The 21,965-nt window shown below is 43.8% G+C and overlaps 1 pseudogene across 1 annotated transcript in view; it reads left to right on the top strand.

Moving 5' to 3' along the window:
- The first annotated feature begins 700 nt into the window (after nt 1–700).
- Nucleotides 701–21,965, top strand: part of LOC147341168 (pyruvate dehydrogenase E1 component subunit alpha, somatic form, mitochondrial pseudogene) — a 105,241-nt pseudogene continuing 83,976 nt past the window's right edge. The window contains exon 1 of the transcript XR_015158388.1: nt 701–1,078. The product of XR_015158388.1 is annotated as a pyruvate dehydrogenase E1 component subunit alpha, somatic form, mitochondrial pseudogene (transcript). The remainder of the gene's footprint in view (nt 1,079–21,965) is intronic.

Below are 21,965 nucleotides of genomic sequence, written 5' to 3'. Positions count from 1 at the left end.
CCACTATTCCTGCCTCCTGGAATGGTGTGAACAATGATTCACACCACAGTAGGCCTTTACACTTTACCAAGCACAATTATCACATGCATTAGGCTTTCAAGGAAGGTCAGATTCCAACTTGTTCACAGAGAATCACCTCCAGGTCACCAGATTTGCATCTGTTTTGCCTAGCACCTATCATAATGAACAAAAATTTTAGACTTTAATGATGAATGTGCCAAAGAGAGGACAGTGAGGCGGCAGTTCTAGTTCAGTGATGTTTGATTTGTAGCAGAATACAGTGCCTATTTTGAAGTTCTTTGGTGAAAACCATTTCTGGGAAGAGTGGTAACGATTTGGGGCCAGGTTATGAAGGAAAGAAAAAAAAAAAAAAAAAAAACCACCTTGTGTACCCTGGCAGTGTGGTGGTGTTCCGCACTTCCTAGCTTACTTGGTCTAAGTTCAGGTCGAGGCCCACATACAGGAAAAGGGGGTGAAGCGGGGCTTTTCAGCCTAAAGGGAGTAGGGGAATGGGCCACGCCATCGAGTGGGTTTGGTGGTGGATTCTGGGAATCCCGCGTCGGTGGAAGAGAAGGTGCTCAAGGCTCAGGGAGTGGCTGCAGCGGTCAGGTCCGGACTTTGAGGTGTGCCGCGAAGAGGGCGGGGCGGGGCCGGGCTCACGTGGGCTGGGCGGGGGAAGTGCGCGGGACTGAGCTTGGCGGGGGCGGTGCGAGCCAATGGGCAGCGGCTAGCAGCGCGCCCAGCGCCCGAGCCGCCATCGCGCCCTTTTGCTGCCTGGCGAAGGCACGGACGGCGCGCGGGGGCGAGCGCGGGAAAGAGCCGCCGGCGCCAGAGCCGCCGTCAGGGCATGAGGACGGCCGTGGGCTCCGTCAAAATGCAGCCACCGTGAGAGAGCCGGGTCCCGGCAGCGGTGGCGGCCGTGGCGGCGGCGGACGGCGCCCTATGCCGCAGCCCCAGCGGGCGCGAGTCTGACGGCGAGCAGCTGCCGGTGCCTCCGCGGCCGAGGCTGCGGGACCTGCCAGCGCTGCTGCGGAGCGGGCTCACCTTGCGGAGGAAGCACAGCACCGCTGCGGGCCGGGTGAGTGGCCGGGTCCTGCGCGGCCAGATTGGGCGTGAGAGGCTCGTGCGTGGAGTCCGCGCCCACCCTCCGGGGCGGCCGAGGGGGGGCATCTGGAAGTAGGGGAAGTGCCGGGAGTGGACCCCTTGTGCCGGCCTAGGCAGAAGAGGGGCCGGGGAAGATGGGGTCGTGGGGTGCCCACTGCGGAGTGGCGGTTTCCCTCGCCCATAGGTGCACCTGACTTCGTCCAAGCGTGCCTGGATTCTAGCTGCGGGACTGTGAACATCGCCCGAAGAAGGGCCGTTTGCCTGTCCCCAGAGGGGGAGCTGCAGATGTCTAGTGCCAAATGGCGGGCCCTGTCCGACAGCGATCCCAAGGCCCCACGCGCGGGACCTCAGTTTGCAGGAGGCAGGAGAAGTGTGCACTGCTGTCGGACGCCTAGTTGCAACTTTGGGCACCGACAGTGGCTTAGAACTCAAGGAGGGACGCTCCTCCACCAGGAGCCTACCAAACACACCAGCAGGAAGTGAATATTTAAGATTCTGGGGGCGTCGCCGAGAACTAAGCTTTGGCACCTACACTGGCTCTTGCCCCGCCAGGGCCGAGGGACAGACGCCAGAGTTGGAAGTTCTGGGGCGAGCTCTAGTTCCTGGGCTCCCCAGTCGGCAGCACTTAGTTCTCGGCGACCCCTCCCCCCCCCCCCGCCGACCCCTCCCCCACCCCCCACCCCCCGCCCCAGAATCTTAAATATTGACTTCTGCTGGTGTGTTCGGAAGGATTTCTGATGGAGGAGTATCCCTCCTTTGGTTCTAAGTACATCTAATGGCCTGAGAAGGTCAGACATGTTTTGTGGTGAAGAAAAGCGGGACAGCCTGGGATCATAAGTCACTCAGCAGCCCCTGCTGACTTGTCAGGTGTTCCTGCTCACCAGGGCCTTGGGCACCTTTGAGAGGTTTCACTTAGCTTTTAAAAATCTGGCATCATTAAGGAGACTTTACCATGAAAGTACCACAAGGTAGATATTTTGGTCTGTAATTTAAAAAATAAGTCTTAGTTGTCTGCCTTAAATTATCTTGCTGGGGGACTTTCAACTCTTGAAAGATAGGTTTGTGAAACTTGAGAGTTAGGGAGAAACACTGGGTTTGGTATGGCTTCCTTTGGGCAGGAAAGGGTCTGAACTGACGTTGAGTCTTTGGCCTTTCTGAGCTGGAGAATTCTTTCCACGTAGAGATAACTGTCCATGACCTACCTCAGAAGGGTGTTTCGTGGATTAGCTGAGCAGTAATAGGACATCTTTAGGTCAAATGACCAGGGGAGTTTAGGAATTACCCAAAAATGACCTTAATGTGTGGAGTACAAGGTTGCGTGCAAAGAAAGGGAGGAAATGTGTCCCCAAAATGTGATAGCTCGGTAAACACAAAAATCTGACTTAGTGACTTTCCAGGAGTTTATGGGGAAAGTAGGTCAAATTGTATTCCTGTTACCCATGACAGTTGGTTTTTCACTGCACAGGATACTGACACCATGAGGGCAGCCAGGCAGTCTGTGAGGAGGATTACCCAGGGCTTCTGTGTAAATTGATCTGGAGTGTTCATCTGCATAGAGGCTTGTGTTTCCCCGTGCCTGGGATGATGTTGTAGTGTACCTTGCCAAAATACATATTTACTCTAATTATTTATTCTGAATATGGTTACCTAAAATAAGGTGTACTTGATTAGCCCTTCTTTGGTTCTAATACTGCCTTAGCTCTCCTTGGGACATTCCAAACACATTTCATAAGTACATGGCCAGTTTTTGTTTTTGTTTTTGTTTTTAATTGGGGAAGATTGTAAAATTTTCCAACATTGGAAAACCATAAGTTTCAACTGTTTTCTCTCCTTTGGCACTGGAACCACCTTTGTGATTGTGGAACCTCCCCATCAAAGGAGTTGGAAAGGGTTTGGAAGAAGGAGAAAAATAGGTGAAATATGTGTTAGTTTTTCGGGCTACCATAACAAAATACCATAGACCTGGTGGTTTACATAACAGAAACACATTTTCTCACAGTTTTGGAGGCTGAGAAGTGCAAGATCAAGGTATCAGCATATTTAGTTTCTGGTGAGAACTCTCTTCCTGGCCGGTAGACAGCCACCTTCCTTCTGTGTTGTGATGTGACCATTCCTTAGTGCCTGTGGAGGAAAAGAGATCTCCCTCTCTCTCTGTTTTATTTTTTTAAACTGAAATATAGTTGACATACAACATGATGTTAGTTTCAATTGTACAACATACTGATTGATTGGTATTTGCATACATTGGAAAATGATGACCTGTAAGTCTAGTTACCATCTGTTCCCATATGATGTTATTACAGTATTATTGACCATATTCCTTATGCTGTATATGACATCCTCATTGCTTATTTATTCTATAAGTGGAGGCTTATACCTCTTAATCTTGTTCACCTGTTTTGTGCCACCCCCATCCCTTGTTTATTCTCTGTATCTTTGTCTACTTTCATTTTGTCTTGGTTTTTAGATTCCACATGTAAGTTAGATCATTCAGTATGTCTTTCTCTAACTTATTTCACTTAGCATAATACCCTCTAGACCCATCCATGTTGTCACCAATGGCAAGAATTCATTTTTTGAATGGCTGAGTAATCTTTCATTATATGTGTATGCCCCATCTTCTTGATCCATTCATCAGTCAGTGGACACTTCACTTTCTTCCATATCTTGGCTATTGTAAATAGCATGGCAGTGAACATAGGGGTGTATATATCTTTTCCAAATAGGGCTTTTGTTTACTTTGGATAAATACCCACCTGTGAAATTCCTGGATCATATGGTGGTTCTATTTTTAATTTTTTGAGGGATCTCCATACTGTTTTCCATAGTGGCTGTGCCAGTTATAACCTTAACTAATGGTATGGGAGGATTCCCTTTTCTCTGTATCCTCACCAGAACTTGTTGTTTGTTGTCTTTTTGATGATAGTCATTCTGCTAAGTGTGAGGTGATGTCTCATTGTGGTTTTGAATTGCATTTCCCTGATGATTAGTGAAGTTGAGTATCCCTGCATATGCCTGTTGGCCATCTGCACAGGCCATCTGCATGTCTTCTTTGGAAAAATGTCCCTTCAGGTCCTCTGCCCAATTTTTTTAAATGGGGTTATTTTGTTTTCGATGTTGAGTTGAATGAGTTATTTGCATATATTAGATTGATTCCTTGTTGAGTATATCATGTGCAAGTCATTTACTCACTCCCATTCAGTAAGCTGCCTTTTCATTTTGTTGATGGATTCTTTCACTGTGAAAAAGCCTTTTAGGTTGATGTAGTCCCTTTTGTTTATTTTTTCTTTTGTTTCCCTTACCTGAGGAGACAGATCCAAAAAAGTATTGCTAAGACTGATAGCAGAGTGTACTGCCTGTGTTTTCTTCTAGAAGTTTTATGGTTTCATATCTTAGGTTTGTAAGTCCTTAATCCATTTTTTATTAGCCCTGGGTGTTTTTTGGAAGGAATGATGCTAAAGCTGAAACTTCAGTAGTTTGGCCACCTCATGCGAAGAGTTGACTCATTGGAAAAGACTCTGATGCTGGGAGGGATTGGGGACAGGAGGAGAAGGGGATGACAGAGGATGAGATGGCTAGATGGCATCACCAACTCGATGGATGTGAGTTTGAGTGAACTCTGGGAATTGGTGATGGACAGGGAGGCCTGGCTTGCTGTGATTCATGGGGTCGCAAAAAGTCGAATACGACTGAGCAACTGAACTGAATCCACTTTGAGTTTGTTTTGTATATGATGTGATAAAGTGGTCCAGTTTGATTCTTTTATCTGTAGCTTTCTAGTTTTCCCAACAGTATTTATTGAAGATACTGTCTTTCTCCTACTGTCTTTCTCCTGCTGTGTATTCCTCCTTTATCATAGATTAATGCACCAAATAAGCATGGGTTTATTTCTGAGTTCTCTATTCTGTTTTTGTGCCAGTACCATACTGTTTTGATATAGTTACTGGCATCTGTGTGTCTGTGTTAGTACCACTACCATACTGTTTTGATGACTGTAACTTTGTGATATAAATTGTTTGAAATCAGGGTGTGTGATACCTGGAGCTTTGTTCTCTCTCTCAAAACTTCTTTGACTATTTGGAGTCTTTTGTGTTTTCATATAAATTTTAGAATTTTTTTGTTCTGACTCTTTGATCTCTCTCCTTTTTCTTATAAGGCCACTAATTCCATCATGGAGACACCACCCTCATGACCTAGTCTCACCCTTACTACCTCCCACAGGCCCTCCAAATACCATCATCTTGGGGCTTATGGCTTCAACATCTTATTTTTGGGGGAATGCAAATATTCAGTCCATAATAGAAGTGTTTGAAGGAAAGAGAAAAACACAAGTAGTATGTATCAAACCAGTGGGTGACTTGTAAACACCTGGGGTCTTGTGGTTAGCTCCTTGGTTAGGGCAGTGATACCAATGCATGGTGTAGCTCTTTCTGTGGACCTTCAGTATTGTATGTCATGAGCTGTACTTCCAAATTACAGGTGAGTGATTATAGGGACAAGTTAGCACAGATTCATTACCACTGGCAAGAAAGTAGCTTTGTGCATTACACAAGTTGGTAGGAAACTTTGCAATTTCTGTATTGACGAAGATCTGATTTAGGAAATCTGGTTGGCCCTTGCCCATGCTCCCTTGGGCTCTCACAGATCTTAACCATCTGCCATCAACTGTCATCAGATGAGCTCTTTGTGGGTTGTGCTGCCCAACCCAGGTGCCTTGTAGGCTGTCTCTTACTGGGAAAAGGTAAGCTGACATTGGGTTTTTACCATAGAACTCCTGGGTCCTTGGTTCAGTCACTTATTGTCATTTTGAATTCAGAATGCAAGCTGATTAAGACTCTTTGCACCTCTTTAGGCTAAGTGGAATGACTAGATTTTTCTTTAGGGGAGGACCTTAACTACCTCCTAAAAAATCACTGGTAAGATAAAGCACAGATTGAATTTACATCAAAACTATTTAATTTTTTTTTAACTTTGTTTTGTGGACATTATGAGAGAATAAGATAATTACTTCCTACTTTTGGCAGCTATTAACATTTTTCAAATTTTGTTTGACTTATTTCTTTTTTCCCCACTTTTCTTTTGTGGGGGACTAGTGTGTTTTAAAGGAGAAGGCAATGGCACCCTACTCCAGTACTGTTGCCTGGAAAATCCCATGGGCAGAGGAGCCTGATAGGCTGCAGTCCATGGGGTCGCGAAGAGTAGGACACGACTGAGCGACTTCACTTTCACTTTTCACTTTCATGCACTGGAAAAGGAAATGGCAACCCACTCCAGTATTCTTGCCTGGAGAATCCCAGGGACAGGGGAGCCTGGTGGGCTGCCGTCTCTGGGGTCGCACAGAGTCGGACATGACTGAAGCGACTTAGCAGCAGCAGCAGCAGTAGCAGTGTGTTTTAAAACAAAATCCTAAATATTATGTCATCTCATTCATTAGTGTTTCAGTTTACATCTCTGATAAGGACTTTGTTCCTTAAAAAACGTTGTGCCTTTCTTGCCTAAAAATTTTAGTGACAATTCCTTAACATTCCCATATTTAATTTTTCTCAGAGATGTCTTTTCATTTATGATTAGTTGCAACCAGGAATTAAGGTCCACACATTGTGTTTGGTTGTTAGGTTTGTAAATCTATTTTATTTTATAACAACCCCCTTCCCCTGCTTGTTTTCTTCATGCCTTTCATGTGATGGAGATAGCAGGTCATTTGTCAGGTAGAATGTCCACTTCTGGGGTCACTTCTTACTTGTAATGTTATCTGATTTGTTCGTTTATGTTCCATGTTTCCTGTAATCTGGCAGTGAGATGTAGCAGCTTGATTAGATTCAGACTTAAGAGTGAGCATTCTTGGTAGGTATTACTGTGTATAATCTGTTGCATCACATCATTAGAGATGTGATGCCTGAATGTGTCCCTCTTTGAGATACCAAGAGTGATTAGTGGGTTCCGATGGGGTCAACTTACCTATCTACCTTTCACCTGATAATTGTAGCATCCTTGTGAGTTATAACCTAGATCTATTTCATTAGGGGTCACAAAATGATGATCTAAATCTATCATTCCTCTTGCATTTACCAGTTGGTATTCTATCTATAAAGAATTTACTCTCAAAAAAGAAGAAATAAATTTGCCCTCATGAAATACTTGGGTCTTCTGAAAAAAAAAAAAAAAAAGAATGTATAGGAAGGAGAGGGGAAAGGCTTGATTTTTTCCCTTTTATCATTTTTCTGATTTATGATTTAATGCCTTAACAACCAGTGAGTTTTTTTTCCTTTTTCAAGTATCAGCAAGATCTTGTAGATCTGAATGTATTTGTTTCAATCCATTGAAGGCAGTATTCTTTTCCATGCTCAGTTTATATTTATCTCCTGCATACTTCTTACAAGGCCCTAGTAGTCTGTGATACCTTTCTTGCTTTCCAGCATAAGTTGTTCCAAGCGTATCTTATTCTATTTCCTGGTCCAGACTCCAAATCAGCCATTTTCCCAAGGAGTACTGATTTTTCTGAAAATCAGTCATGTCCCCCAACTTTTGCCTCTCTTAGTGGTTGAATTTTTTTAACCTTCTTTTTAAGCCTTTCATCTTAAGTTTTTGTTTCATTTAAAATTCTTCTCATCAGGCTGTTTCTAAGACTGTCATTTTCTCCCTCTAATGAAATAACTGGTAGCTACATTCCCTCTTTCTATATAGACTGTCAGAGTGCTGGAGATGCCTTATTTTGGGCTTTGGCTGCTGGGATATTTTCTGCAGTGTTCCACCACTTTCTTCATCTCCTTGAAATCTGTTTCATTTACTGCAGTCAGAATGATTGGTTGTGCCAGTTTGACTGTTCACCCAAGTCGTCCTGTGATCCTCAGCCTTTGGATCAGTCTTCTATGCCTTGACCTCTTCCCTTCAGCCACCTTTCACTCAAGCAGGGTCTCAGTGGCTCTTCAGATTTGAGAAACTGGAAGTTCTTTCTTTTTCATTTACAGCCTGTACCCTGATGCATGCATGTGTGATCAGTCATGCCCCGCCTCTTTGCGACCCCATAGACTAGCCAGCCAGGCTCATCTGTCCATGGGATTTCCCAGGCAGGAATACCAGAGTGGGTTTTTGCCATTTCCTTCTCCAGGGGATTGTCCCAACCCAGGGATCGAATACCACCCTGATGACTCCGTCTCATGAAAGAACAAGGCTGCCAATTTCCTGCGTCTGACCTGAAATGCTTCAGGCCTGGCTTAACACCCTTCTCTGCTGGAAATAAGACTTTGTTGATTGAGAAACACATTCTACTCCAAGTTATACCAGTATGGCCAGCTTATAGTCATTTTATACACATATCTCATAGGCAAAGCATGATTTTGTTCCTTGTATTTAAATTAAAATCAGTGATAACACTTCATACCACTTAATTATGTCCTTGCAGGTTCTGGTATACACTTTCAGCCTCACTACAAGCGTCTGTGTTAGATGCTATTATTTGCATTCTACATATGAGGAAGGGGCTTCCCAGATGGTGGTGCAATGTGACGAATCCACATGTAATGCAGGAGAAATGGGTTCAATCCCTGGGTCGGGAAGATTTCCCTGGAGGAGGACATGTCAACCCACTCCTGTATTCTTGCCTGGAAGATCCCATGGACGGAGGAGCCTGGCAGGCAACAGTCCATAGGACACAACTGAGCACATATGTGTGCATGTGCCTGCGTGTGCATGGGCACATGAAGAGAGTCGGACACAACTGAGCACACGTGTGTGTGCCTGCATGTGCGTGCACACACACGTACACACACACAGATGAGGAAACTGAACCTAGAGGTAACTTGCCCAGGATCACTGGGTGGGTGGGAAGAAGGAGTTTTGAATCCCGCCAGTCTGGTTCCATAGTCCATGTTCTGAATTGACTCTCAAATGCACTGAGGACCAAGGGTCTATTTTTTTTTTTTTTTGCCTAAATGTTCATTGTTGTTATTTTCAGTCATTCAGTTGTGTCCAACTCTTTGTGACCGCATGGACTGCACCATGCCAGGCTTCCCTGTCTTTTACTATCTCCCTGAGTTTGTTCAAACTCATGTCCATTGAGTTGGTGATGCCATCCAACCATCTCGTCCTCTCTTGTCCCATTCTCCTGACTTCAATCTTTCCCAGAATCAGGGTCTTTTCCAATGAATGCCCATAACCTTTATAGTACCTGTTGGTATTTCCTTACCACTCTTGAGAATGATCAGTACATGCTTTTGATAATGCCACACATTAACTTTTCTTTCATTGGGGCACACGGGCTTGTGATCCTCCTCCTGGGATTGAGGTGGAGAGGTCAGGGTCTAGGTGGGAGGGGAAATGCTGTGGTTATAGATGTGTATGGTAACTAATAGTGACTAAGATTAAAGATTGTATTTACTGTGTCCTAAGCAAAAAACACCCAGGCCCATCTTCATCAATCCAAAAAGTTTGTGAATTTATCCTCCTTACACTTAATCTGCTTATGGTAGCCTGTCAGAAGATAAAGGTCATTAAGGCAGGCATGCATCTTCCAGGAAAGGTGAGTCAGATCAGATACAACAGCACATGTTGGTCTTATTTAAGAAACACTGACTTCCGGCCAGCTTGAAGTTTGAGTTGTAGGGCTACTACTCTCTATCATCGCATATTATTCTCTGAGCTCTTTTTTTTTTTTTTTTTTAAACTTTACAATATTGTATTAGTTTTGCCAAATATCGAAATGAATCCGCCACAGGTATACCTGTGTTCCCCATCCTGAACCCTCCTCCCTCCCCATACGCTCCCTCTGGGTCGTCCCAGTGCACCAGCCCCAAGCATCCAGTATCCTGCATCGAACCTGGACTGGTGACTCGTTTCATACATGATATTATACATGTTTCAATGCCATTCTCCCAAATTTCCCCACCCTCTCCCTCTCCCACAGAGTCCATAAGACTGATCTATACATCAGTGTCTCTTCTGCTGTCTTGTACACAGGGTTATTGTTACCATCTTTCTAAATTCCATATATATGCATTAGTATACTGTACTGGTGTTTTTCTTTCTGGCTTACTTCACTCTGTATAATAGGTTCCAGTTTCATCCATCTCATTAGAACTGATTCAAATGTATTCTTTTTAATGGCTGAGTAATACTTCATTGTGTATATGTACCACAGCTTTCTTATCCATTCATCTGCTGATGGGCATCTAGGTTGCTTCCATGTCCTGGCTATTATAAACAGTGCTGCGATGAACATTGGGGTACACGTGTCTCTTTCCCTTCTGGTTTCCTCAGTGTGTATGCCCAGCAGTGGGATTGCTGGGTCATAAGGCAGTTCTATTTCCAGTTTTTTAAGGAATCTCCACACTGTTCTCCATAGTGGCTGTACTAGTTTGCATTCCCACCAACAGTGTAAGAGAGTTCCCTTTTCTCCACACCCTCTCCAGCATTTATTGCTTGTAGACTTTTGGATTGCAGCCATTCTGACTGGCGTGAAATGGTACCTCATAGTGGTTTTGATTTGCATTTCTCTGATAATGAGTGATGTTGAGCATCTTTTCATGTGTTTGTGAGCCATCTGTATGTCTTCTTTGGAGAAATGTCTATTTAGTTCTTTGGCCCATTTTTTGATTGGGTCATTTATTTTTCTGGAGTTGAGCTGTAGGAGTTGCTTGTATATTTTTGAGATTAGTTGTTTGTCAGTTGCTTCATTTGCTATTATTTTCTCCCATTCTGAAGGCTGCCTTTTCACCTTGCTAATAGTTTCCTTTGTTGTGCAGAAGCTTTTAAGTTTAATTAGGTCCCATTTGTTTGTTTTTGCTTTTATTTCCAATATTCTGGGAGGTGGGTCATAGAGGATCCTGCTGTGATGTATGTCGGAGAGTGTGTTGCCTATGTTCTCCTCTAGGAGTTTTATAGTTTCTGGTCTTACGTTTAGATCTTTAATCCATTTTGAGTTTATTTTTGTGTATGGTGTGAGCTCTTGAAGCCTCACTTTCTTCTGCTGTTGTGAGATACACTGTGGGTCAGGTTTTTCCAAGAAAAGAGACAATGTCTGGGAAGCTTTGGGCACCATAAAGCTTAAATGTTTCCTTCCTCAGCTGGATGCTTATTCTAAGCAAATAGACTTTCATAGACATATTTATGGAAATCTAGGCATAAAAAAATTTGCTCATGTATGCAGTTTCAGTTTCCAAGTTTGTAAAAGTAGTGGTGTCTTAACATAGGGTGAATATTTTAGGTAGTGTCTAAATACTGGTACCGTAACGAAACAGTCTGAGTTTCACACTTTTACTGTCTTAAATGGACTTGGCAGTAATTAGTAACTTGTGCAGCTAAAAATAGATGGAAGGGTGGGAAAAAAGTCACTGGGGATGATTCTGAGTGCTTGTGACTTTTTTTTTTTTGCCTCAATGTTGCATAACAACCCTGGTTAGAAATACTGATCATTCTAGTAACACTGTGTTATCGAGGAGTAGTTTGTGAGAGGTTATAAGATTTTACAGGAAGGCAAGGTAGTTAAAATCAATAGCTTTTTTTTTCCCCCATGGTTAATTATTGTTATGATAAATCATTTATAAGTGGGTATGGAAAAGGGAACGGAGAAGGAAATGGCAACCCACTCCTGTATTCTTGCCTGGGAAATCCCATGGACAGAGGGGCCTGACGGGCTGTTGTCCATGGGGTCGCACAGAGTTGGTCACAACTGAAGTGACTTAGCATGCATGCATGCATGGAAAAGGGAAAGTTCAGAGACAACATTGTGGATTCTGGCATGTCTTTATCAGATTGAAACTTCAGTAGTCCTCTAAAAGGAGAAAGTATTTTCAATTGTAAGAAAATTAACATCTAGAGAGGTTTAATAGCCTTCCATGATCACCCAGCTAAGAAATAGTACAGGCAGAGTGGGGCCCAGGACTATCTGATTCTAATATCTGTGGCCTTTCCACAAAACTGTATTGTCTAAATGTGTGTGTGTGTGTGCCTGTGTGTGCGCACGCACACTCAATCGCCAGGTCATGTCTGATTCTTTGTGACCCCATGGACTCTAACATTGCCAGGCTTCTCTGTCCATGGGGTTTTCCAGGCAAGGAGAATGGAGTGGGTTGCCATTTCCTCCTCCAGGGGATCTTTCCAACCCATGGATCAAGCCCATGTCTGCTACATTGGCAGGCGGATTCTTTACCACTGAGCCACTGTACGCTGTTGTCTAAGACATAGACGTAATTATAACATGTCGAGCACTGAAACAGTGGGTGCCCCAAGGAACTCCAGTGCTACAATCCCTTAGTGTGTGGTATTTATGTAAGACAAGGGGTACCTTCTTACCTTCTGGGACTCAATTAATGCTTTTTGTGTTTTATCAGCTTTTTTCATGAGGCTTTGGCTTCTCCCTTGTAAAGTGCTTTCCTTTGCTTTTTGTACCATTTGCATTATCTGTAGGAAAAACATAATTCAGGATTTCTAATAAAGGCAAAACAAACCTTTCTAAAGTTAGAGTCCAGAAAACCAGGGCTTCTGCAATCGAGCTGGTTGTCTTCCTGTATTTCTTCCTAACTGGTCTAGCAACTCACTCCAACCCTATTTTGCTGGTGGTTATGTTGTTTAGTCGAATTTGACCTTGTCAAATAATTTACCTGCAGCTGTTATGAGGTGTACATGCAAATACTTGTGATTGCCTAACACTTTTGCCTTTGGTGCCAACTGTAAATTTGTTTTACTCTCTCCTGCTACTATTCAGGGACGTGAACAGCTTATCACTTCTCCTCGGTCTAACACTCTAAACATTGACTGTAAAGAACAAACACTACAGATGGTACACTCCATCATATTGTGTTGTGAATTTATATGTAGGTATGAACTCTTTTGTAGGGAAAATAAATTGTGTGATGTTGCTTTTAGAGAGCAGGGGAAGTATGATGCCTGTTTCAATGCATTGAAATAGAATTAGGCTTTGTTATAGTAGAAAAGACAATTTTTTTCTGTTTTGTCATTTACCGGCTATGTGAATAAGTCAGATAACCTTTCTGAGTCTCTGTTTCTAAAATGCAATACTAGTATTTTATCATGCAGTTGATGGTGGGAGAGGGGACCAGCTTTCATTTCTTGGCCCTTGTCTGTCCAGCCAAGGTCTTTCTCCATTGAGATGCCAGCTCAACCCCCAGGACACTTTGGGGCATATTTTAGACAGAGGGAAAGATGGGTCTTAATATTCACCTCATCTCTGGAGTTAGAGAGGGGAAGATAATGCTTTAATAGAAAGAGCATTTGAACGAGGAGGAAGATTTTGATTAAATCGAGAATCCATCATATCAAAAGAGTAAAAATGATGTTACCTATGAATCTGTTTCTAGAAGATTAAATCATTTGTTTGGCCATAAACAGAATTCTGGGAGAGGTGTCAGAAGAGAATGTGTGTCAGCAGCCCTTTGCATCTGGGGAGAGCTTACCAGGTGGTTTTATCTTCTTTTAGATAAGAGGTTTGTTGCTATTTCTTGTCATCAAGGAAAGCTATTTTTTATATTCAGATTAACATCAGTATTTGTTTTCCTCTACTGTTTCAAATTTATGAAAAATCTTCAAATAGCACCTGTTGAAACACTGGAATTTCCACTCTTCTTGGCACATGACTTATTAAAAAAAAGAAGCAGCAGCCTGCTAGTCATATTCTAATCTGCCTTGAATATCCCATGAAGTTAGAGCTTAATGAAACTCCACACGGTCAGTTCATCAGTAGTTGGCTGTTCACACTGCTGTCATTTATAGAAGGCTTTATATTTGCAGATTGCCTTCTCATACTGTTTTCATAGCTCTAAAGTAGGTATTCCGTTCTTATACAGACAAAACAAGTTAGTGAATTTTTCCATAGGCCACATCCTCAGCATCTGTGAAGCAAAGATAGTGCCCACCTCACAGGGTAGGAAAGGAAGTAGGTTAAAATGCATAGCACTTTTCAGGTGAAACTGGTTGTGTGGAGAAGGCTTAGTGTGAGCTGCTGCTGCTGTCATTGCTGCCATTGTCATCGTCTCCTGAAATGACAAATCTGAGGGATTTCAAGATCAAGCCCTTTGAAAAGCTGAAATAGATTTTATTGCCCATAGTGACAGCAACTAAGTAAGATGACCAGGGTCAGACATTGGTATCTTGCTAAAGATCATAGCGAGGAAGTTCAGGGTCAAGGGCTCCTTACACTGGAAGGGTCTATGATAGGATATCCATGTTCTGTCCTGCCTAAAACATGAAAGATGGGGTCTAAAGGAGGACTCCTTAAACTGTAGCATATACATACATTAGAACCCCTGAGAGCTTTTTAAAACACAGATTCCCAGGCCCTAGTCTTAGAGACTTTGATTCCATACGTCATGGATGGGGCCCAAGAATCTGCATTTCTGTGCAGTTCCAGGTGATGCTGATGCTACTGGGACATGAACCACACTTACTCACACTGGTCTAAAGGGCCTTAAAAGTTTGATTCCCTTCAATATCAGAAAATTACTGAGGCCAGGAGTCTACCTGGTGTTCTGTTTGCCCCCTCCATGATAGAAGGACAAACCAAGATGGAAGACCATGACTATAAGATCTTTATTCAGTTCAGTTCAGTTGCTCAGTCATGTCCGGCACTTTGTGACCCCATGAATTGCAGCACGCCAGGCCTCCCTGTCCATCACCAACTCCCAGAGTTCACTCAGACTCACGTCCATCGAGTGTTCATGGGGTTCTCAAGGCAAGAATACTGAAGTGGTTTGCTGCCGGGGACCAGCCCCGGCTGATCCAGGGTATTTGAAGGGGAGACGGTGTCGGCGACCTATTCAAATGGTAATTAGAGATATAAAGAGTAATAGAATGAGGATAGCTCAGTAGGAAAATTCAGTGGAGAAAAGAGGCTGAGTAGCTTGGTTTACACGGAAAATCAATATAACCCGTGACACCAGGTTAGCTCTGACCACGGAGGCCGCAGGCGCCCTCTCGAATAGCAGAAGGTGCCCCACCTTAGACACCTTCTCGAGTGGGTCTTAGAAGCCCAGGCAAATAAGTGGTCGCAGAGGATATCCACGCTCCAGATGGAGACTTCAGCCAGAAGTTAAGGAGAAGAATGACATGGGGAGACCAAGCATTGGTGAGCAAGGCCCATAGCTTTATTTTTAACAGGGGCTTTTATACCCTAAGTTACACATAGAGGATAATAGGGGATGCAAAGTCAGCAGTCTTTGATTCTTATCAAAAACCAGGGTTTCTTTCCTGCAAATTTATCGTATACAAATGGTTTAGGTGATTTACATCATCTTCTGGCCAGAAGGCCTATTAACATTTTATGACTCTTGACAAGGACTTATCAACAAAGACTTATTTTCTCTAAGAGTAATTATTTTAAGGTTTGGCGCCATCTTCCGAAGATAAAATTGCATTCCTATAGGGTGGATGTGTAATGGGTTTACAACAAAGGAAAGAATTTATTACCTTAAGGGTCTAAAGTTATTAGCACCAAGGCCACTACTTATTTTTTCTACATACCAACTATATTAATTAATACATATTCAAGGATACAATTCAGGGGATGTGAAAACTTGGCAACAAACATTGACTCATCAATGAAATCCCTTACTAGTCTTATTCTGACAGTTTCTAACTCTCTGAGAGGCTCTAAGCTATTTGAATATCTTAAGCTTCCCCTGCCTCTGGAGGCTGGGAGACTGTAAACAATCGTATGCATAGCTGTAGGAGTCCGGGTAAACTTGTCAGGCGAGTTAGAGAGCCATCTGAGGGGTTTGGATTTAAACACTCCTAATTGCCCAGGAACTTTATTAATTGGAGCTGTAAGTTAACTCTTTGACAGAGAGAGCAAGATGGTGGTGGGGGACAGCCTCCAGTAAAGTCAGAGGTGAGAGCACAAAGCAATAAAGTAGGCAGACTCTGGTTTTTTTGGGGGGTAGATGCTCGAGAATATCCAGGCAGACTCCTGAGGCTCGATCCCGCCTTTGCGTATGCCGAGCGTCCTTCCTCATGACCTTTGTCACGAGTGGAATGCCTCACCGGCTCCCGGCAGTTTGCCATTCCCTTCTCCAGTGGACCACATTCTGTCAGACCTCTCCACCATGACCCGCTCGTCTTGGGTGGCCCCATGGGCATGGCTTAGTTTCATTGAGTTAGACAAGGCTGTGGTCCTAGTGTGATTAGATTGACTAGTTTTCTGTGATTAGATTGACTAGATCTTTATTAGAATTAATAATACTGGAAACTCCCCTTGATTGGTTTCCACAAAGTAACTGGCAGTTTAAAAAGTCGTGAGCATTTGAAACACAAAGGGTCCATGGCAGCTGACCTACTGATTCTCTGTCCATCCCCTGTCTTCTCCGTTTTGTTCCAGTCTACACCTTGGAGCCTGCCCTCTGGATGTTCATCACTAGGGCTCCGTCCATGTGGCTTTGGTTTGGGTTCAGTCAGTGGAAGGCCAGGGGAGGAGCGAATTCAGGGGTGGGTGTCTGTCCCTTCTGCTGCTTCTCCTTTCCGTGTAGTACCGGCAGTGCCTGTAACCATCTGTTACCAGCGTCAATGGGGAAGCCTCTCCTCCATCACTTCAGCTCTCTCCAATCTCCAGTAGAGCTGTGTCTTCCTTTGTCCTTCCTGCCTGTGGCTGTTAAAGGCTTGTCATTCCTAACGCCTGTGTTCAGCAGCCTCTCATGCTGGGTTTCAGAACTTCACCCACATAGGTTTGATAGGCTGTCTTTTGAGAAGACCCTTGATTGATACTGGAGGATAAGAAGAGCTCCCAAAAGATGGGAAGATTGATGGTAGAAGGTGTAGCCTTGGATGAAAAGAACATCATGAGTGGAGTGGGTGTTGGTGGTGATTTTTTTTTTTTTTTTATGTCAAGGGGCTCCAAAATCACTTTTTATGTTGACTGCAGCCATGAAATGAAAAGACACTTGCTCCTTGGAAGGAAATCTATGACAAACCTAGACAGTGTATTAGAAAGCAGAGACATTACTTTGCCAACAAAGGTCCATCTAGTCAAAGCTATGATTTTTCCAGTAGTCACGTGCGGACATGAGAGTTGGACCATAAGGAAGGCTGAGCACTGAAGAATTGATGCTTTCGAACTGTGGTACTGGAGAAGAGTCTGTTGAGTCCCTTGGACTGCAGGAAGACCAAACAAGTCAATCGTAAAAGAAGTCAACCCCAAATATTCATTAGAAAGACTGATGCTGGAGCTGAAGCTCCAATACTTTGGCCACCAGATGTGAAGAGCTGACTCATTGAAAAAGCCCCTGATGCTTGGAAATATTGAGGGCAAGAAGAGAAGGGGATGCCAGAGGATGAGATCATTGGATGGCATCACTGACTCAATGAACATAAATTTGTGTAAACTCTGGGAGATGGTGAAGGACAGGGAAACCTGGCGTGCCACAGTCCATGGGGTCACAAAGAGTTGGACATGACTTGGTGACTGAATAAGACAAGAAGAGGTGAGGAGTACAGGAAAAGGGTCTAGCCTTTAAATTGATTCTGAATTTATCTCAGAAGGTCCCAAGAGGTCCCTGGGTGAGAAGCTACAACTGCTAGAATGTGACCCAAGTGTCATCCCTAAGTGTAAACTTGCATGACGAGGGTTCAGAGTCAGAGGAGCCTTTTTGTGAAGAATTTACATTCTTCTTCGACAATTGCCTATCAGTTTGTTTTTTTTTTTTCTTTCCTGCCCCCGCCATTTCTCTAGACACCCCTTAGTGTTGTTAGTCTCTACACAGGAGTCATAAGGTCTTTTTGTGGCACTTTGATCTTGCTCAATTTTGTTATAGTATATTGAACATATTCTGAAGTGCCTTCCAGAACTACATTCACAACGTAACAACTAGTTGAATAGAATCATCACACCCTCAGTTCCTTTGCCCATGGGTTCCAGTGATGGGCACGTCACTAAGATGAAAAATGCTGTTCATGGTTGTGGTACTCAGCTACATCACCCTCTACAGTACCCTTGCCATGAAGCAGGACCATAGCACAGACTCGTACCAATTCTGTGTGTTTATTGGTTCTTTTATATTGAAATGTGATGCCCAGGTTGAAACTGTTCAACAGCTTTTAGAGATTTTTTTTGATGGGGGTGGGTAGTAAATGCTGTCTTAATACTTTTTCTTAAATGTTTTAAAGATAAAACAGGTCCTTGATCTCAGATTTTCTGTTGTTACAGTTCTTTAGGAAGAAGAAAATTTCTTGATGAGGAGAAATGAATTCTGAAATTTTTCTTTCTCTTTCTGTGTTTTCATATCCCTCTGTGTCATAAAACATGACTTTGTGAAGGAATTGGGGGTGTGACCTTATACAATTGAGGCAAACCATGGTGAATCACCTTGTGTTACCATGGCACACATTTCAGGCACATGAGCCCTTTGTTTCTCCTGAATTTTGCCTCCTTTCTGGTTATTTATCCTGAGTGCATGGTGGCCGGACACCCTGAGAAGACAAGCCACAGAGGAGTGGATTGCAAGTCTACCAGGAAGGCCATGGTGTCTTCCTGGATGAAGGCTGCCTTGACATGGTGATGTGTGAGTGTCAACTGTTAGTGGAAATTGACTGGAGGGAATAAGGGGATTCCTAGTGCAGATGATCCTCAGAGAGGCCATATCCTGTCCAGGGAACAGGAGGAACCTGGCAGGGAGGATGGGGGCCGCCATCATAGGCTTCTTTTCCAGTCTTGGATCCTGGGGTGAGGATGGTTCTTGCTGATCTGCTTTGTTTCCACCTCCTTAAGTAGGGATCTTCCCTATCCCCCTCTCTGGGGAAAGAGCTGTTCTCTTGCTAGTATCTCCATCTCTGGTTTGGCCCCAGGAAATCTCTGGGAGCCTTCTCCTGGTGTTTTGAGGACTCATCTCCTTACTTGCATCTGACTCTTTGCAACCCCATGGACTATACTGTAAGGAAATGGCAACCCATTCCAATATTCTTGCCTGGAGAATCCCATGGACAGAGGAGCCTGGTGGGCTACAGTCCATGGGGTCACAAAGAGTTGGACACGACTGAAGCGACTTAGCATGCACACTCCTTACTCACTTCACTTGGGATGAGCTAGCCATTTTCATTATTGGTTTGGTTTCCTTTGGCTCCACAGTGCCTTTTTTCCCTCCTCCTCCCCCGAGCTTTGTTCCCTAAGGCTGTTCTGGTGGGCCATTTTCCCAGCTCATCTTCTGTGAATCAGCTCTCCCTATTGTCTGCTCTCCTTGTTTCCCTGCACAGCCCTCCTGCTTCTTCATCCTTTTACCATTTACCTGGCCCCAGATGAGGGCTGCTTCATATAAACAGGGATGCCACAAACTCCTTTTAGAAGTCTAGGTGATTCAAACCCACTTGCCACAAACTCCTTTTAGAAGTCTAGGTGATTCAAACCCACTTTTACATGTTAAAGGTCCCCTCTTTTTAGGTGATCTAAGCTCTTAAACAGCAGTTATATCTATGTCTCTTCCTTAACTTCCCAGGAGAAGAACTTTTGCATGGTCTTGGATAACTACTGTCTCACTGGTCTGCACTGGGGGATTTAGAGTTTACAAACAATGATTTCTAATTAGTTTTACATTTTCAAAACTACCTCCTTTAAATAGAGACTTCTATCTTGATCCAAAAGATGTATACAAGAAGATGTTGCTCTGGTGAGAACTAAGGTTGTGAAATGCAAAATCAGTTCATTCCTTAATGGCAGTAATAAATGTAGAACCTTCATTTAAGCAATTAGCTTTGGGAGTACAAGGCTAGACAGATGAAAAAATGGATTAATGATTTTGTTAATTAGTTCTTTCATCACAGGCAGCTTCATGATAATATAGCACTTACACACACAGGCAGTTGTATGGAGAAGGAAATGGCAACCCACTGCAGTACTCTTGCCTGGAGAATCCCATGGACAGAGGAGCCTGGTGGGCTACAATCCATGGGGTCGCAAAGAGTTGGACATGACTGAGAGACTAACACATACACCCCTCCCATCCCAGACTGCTGTCCAGTGAGTCATCCTCACTTTTGCATTTCCTGATATCTTTTCTTCCTTCTAAAAATCTGTGTAAGATACCTATCATCTGATTTGTCAGGATAGTCTAGGTTTTGCAGCACTGACAAAAATACTGCAAAATCTTTGTGGCTTAACACCATAGAGGTTTATTTCTTACTCACTGAAAGACCATTTGGTGTCTGGGTGCTCGCCACGGGGAGCTGTCCTCCTTGTGGTGGCTCTGCCTCCATCGTAGGACACTTCTGCATCATCATTACCTTCCACCATGACTACGAAACGTGAAGAAAGAATGGAGAACTCCACAAGGGTATTTAAATACACCTCTCTGAAGGGTGTGTTGCTGACATTTGATTGGCTAGAGCAAGTCACGTGACCTGATTCACTTCAAGGCATGGGGTAAGTGTCCTCTTCCCAGGAGCTTTGAAGGAGAAAGGAGGCACAGATACTAGGAATGGCTACCTCAGGCTCCAGAAACTGAGAATTCAGAAACAAATAAAGGCATAATCCCAGTCTTTCAGTCCAGCTGGAGAGGTAAACAGGTTCATAGTATTACAGTATAGTCTTATAAAAATGTACAAATTACAATTTGGCATTGTAATGACTGTGATAGAACAGAAAGCACCTAAGAGCACAGAGAAGAGCAGGGCATCTACCTCCTTGGGCTGGAGATGAGGGAAAACCCTCCAGTGGCAGTGGCAGTGACCTCAGGGCTGGGCTTTGTTCGCTAGCTTGAGGTCTCCTTATCTTGGAGGGTGGGTCGGCCTTATCTCCACTTCTTGGTTAGGGCACTTGTAATCTCCACTTCTTGGTTAGGGCAGAAGAGCTGAAGGGCAGTCTGTTCCCATTCTGCTGGGTCTCTCAGAGTTGCTCTTGCCTTGTGACCTTGGGCATATGGAAATGGGTGCTTCCTTGTCTCCCCTCCCTCCCAGCCTTGACCTCAGGCTGCATCTGCTCAGTGCCAGGTGTCCACCTTCAGTGCCAGCAGAGCATCGTGCCAGCTGCCCTCCAACCCAACCTTGGGTCAGGCGGAGGAAGATGAAGTAGGAGAGCATAGAAAGGAAAGTATATCCTTTATTCCTGCTTGTTTTCAATTCTTAAATTTCTCTGTGAAGTCCAGGGAATTGTGACCTCAAGATACCCATAGCTCCTTGTCTCAGTAGACTCAGGTAGAAAATTGTAAATGTTTTCAAGGCTGACCTCTCAAAATCCACCTGCTTAACGTTGAGAAAAACAAACACCTCTCTTGCTTTCATAAGTTTCCTGACAGCTCCTGTTTCTTACCCTGTAGGATGAGAATTTGGCTCATTAATGTGAGCCCCATAAATATGTGTACCCTGCCTCCAAGCCTACCTCCCTCTCACCTCAGTCCTCACGTAATTGAGTTGCTGCTGGGCCATAGTCCAGAGGAGCCTTTTGTGTTCACTTGACTCTGAAATTGGATTTGGGACCGAGTCAATCGGGGTTTTGATTGCAAACAAAAGAAACCAACTCTGAAATTACTAGGAGGTGTTGTAGGTCATCCTACAGCATTATTGGAAGGCTGGAGAGGTAGGCTTCCGACGGGGCAGGAACCAAGGATGTTTACAGAGAAGAAGCCATAGAATGTAAACAGTCACGAGCATGAATGGGGACTTCCCTGATGGTCCAGTGGTTAAAACTTCACCTTCCAATGCAGGGGTTGCGACTTTGATCCCCAGTCTGGGAGCTAAGATCCCACATGTCTTGTGGCCAAAACACCAAAACATAAAACAGAAACTGTCATTGTACAAATTTAAGAAAGACTTTAAAAATTATCCACATGCAAAAAAAACCTTAAAAAAAAAAAAAGCATGAATGTCAAGAACAACCGGCCTGTGTCTCTCTGTCACACGCCAGCTAAACAACTCTGGACACACCTCTTAACCTC

The sequence above is a fragment of the Bos grunniens genome, chromosome X (assembly GCF_055505025.1).
Source record: "Bos grunniens cultivar Pamir isolate PY7600 chromosome X, Bosgru_T2T1.0, whole genome shotgun sequence".
Taxonomy (NCBI): Eukaryota; Metazoa; Chordata; class Mammalia; order Artiodactyla; family Bovidae; genus Bos; species Bos grunniens.
This window is presented reverse-complemented; position numbering and strand designations above follow the sequence as displayed.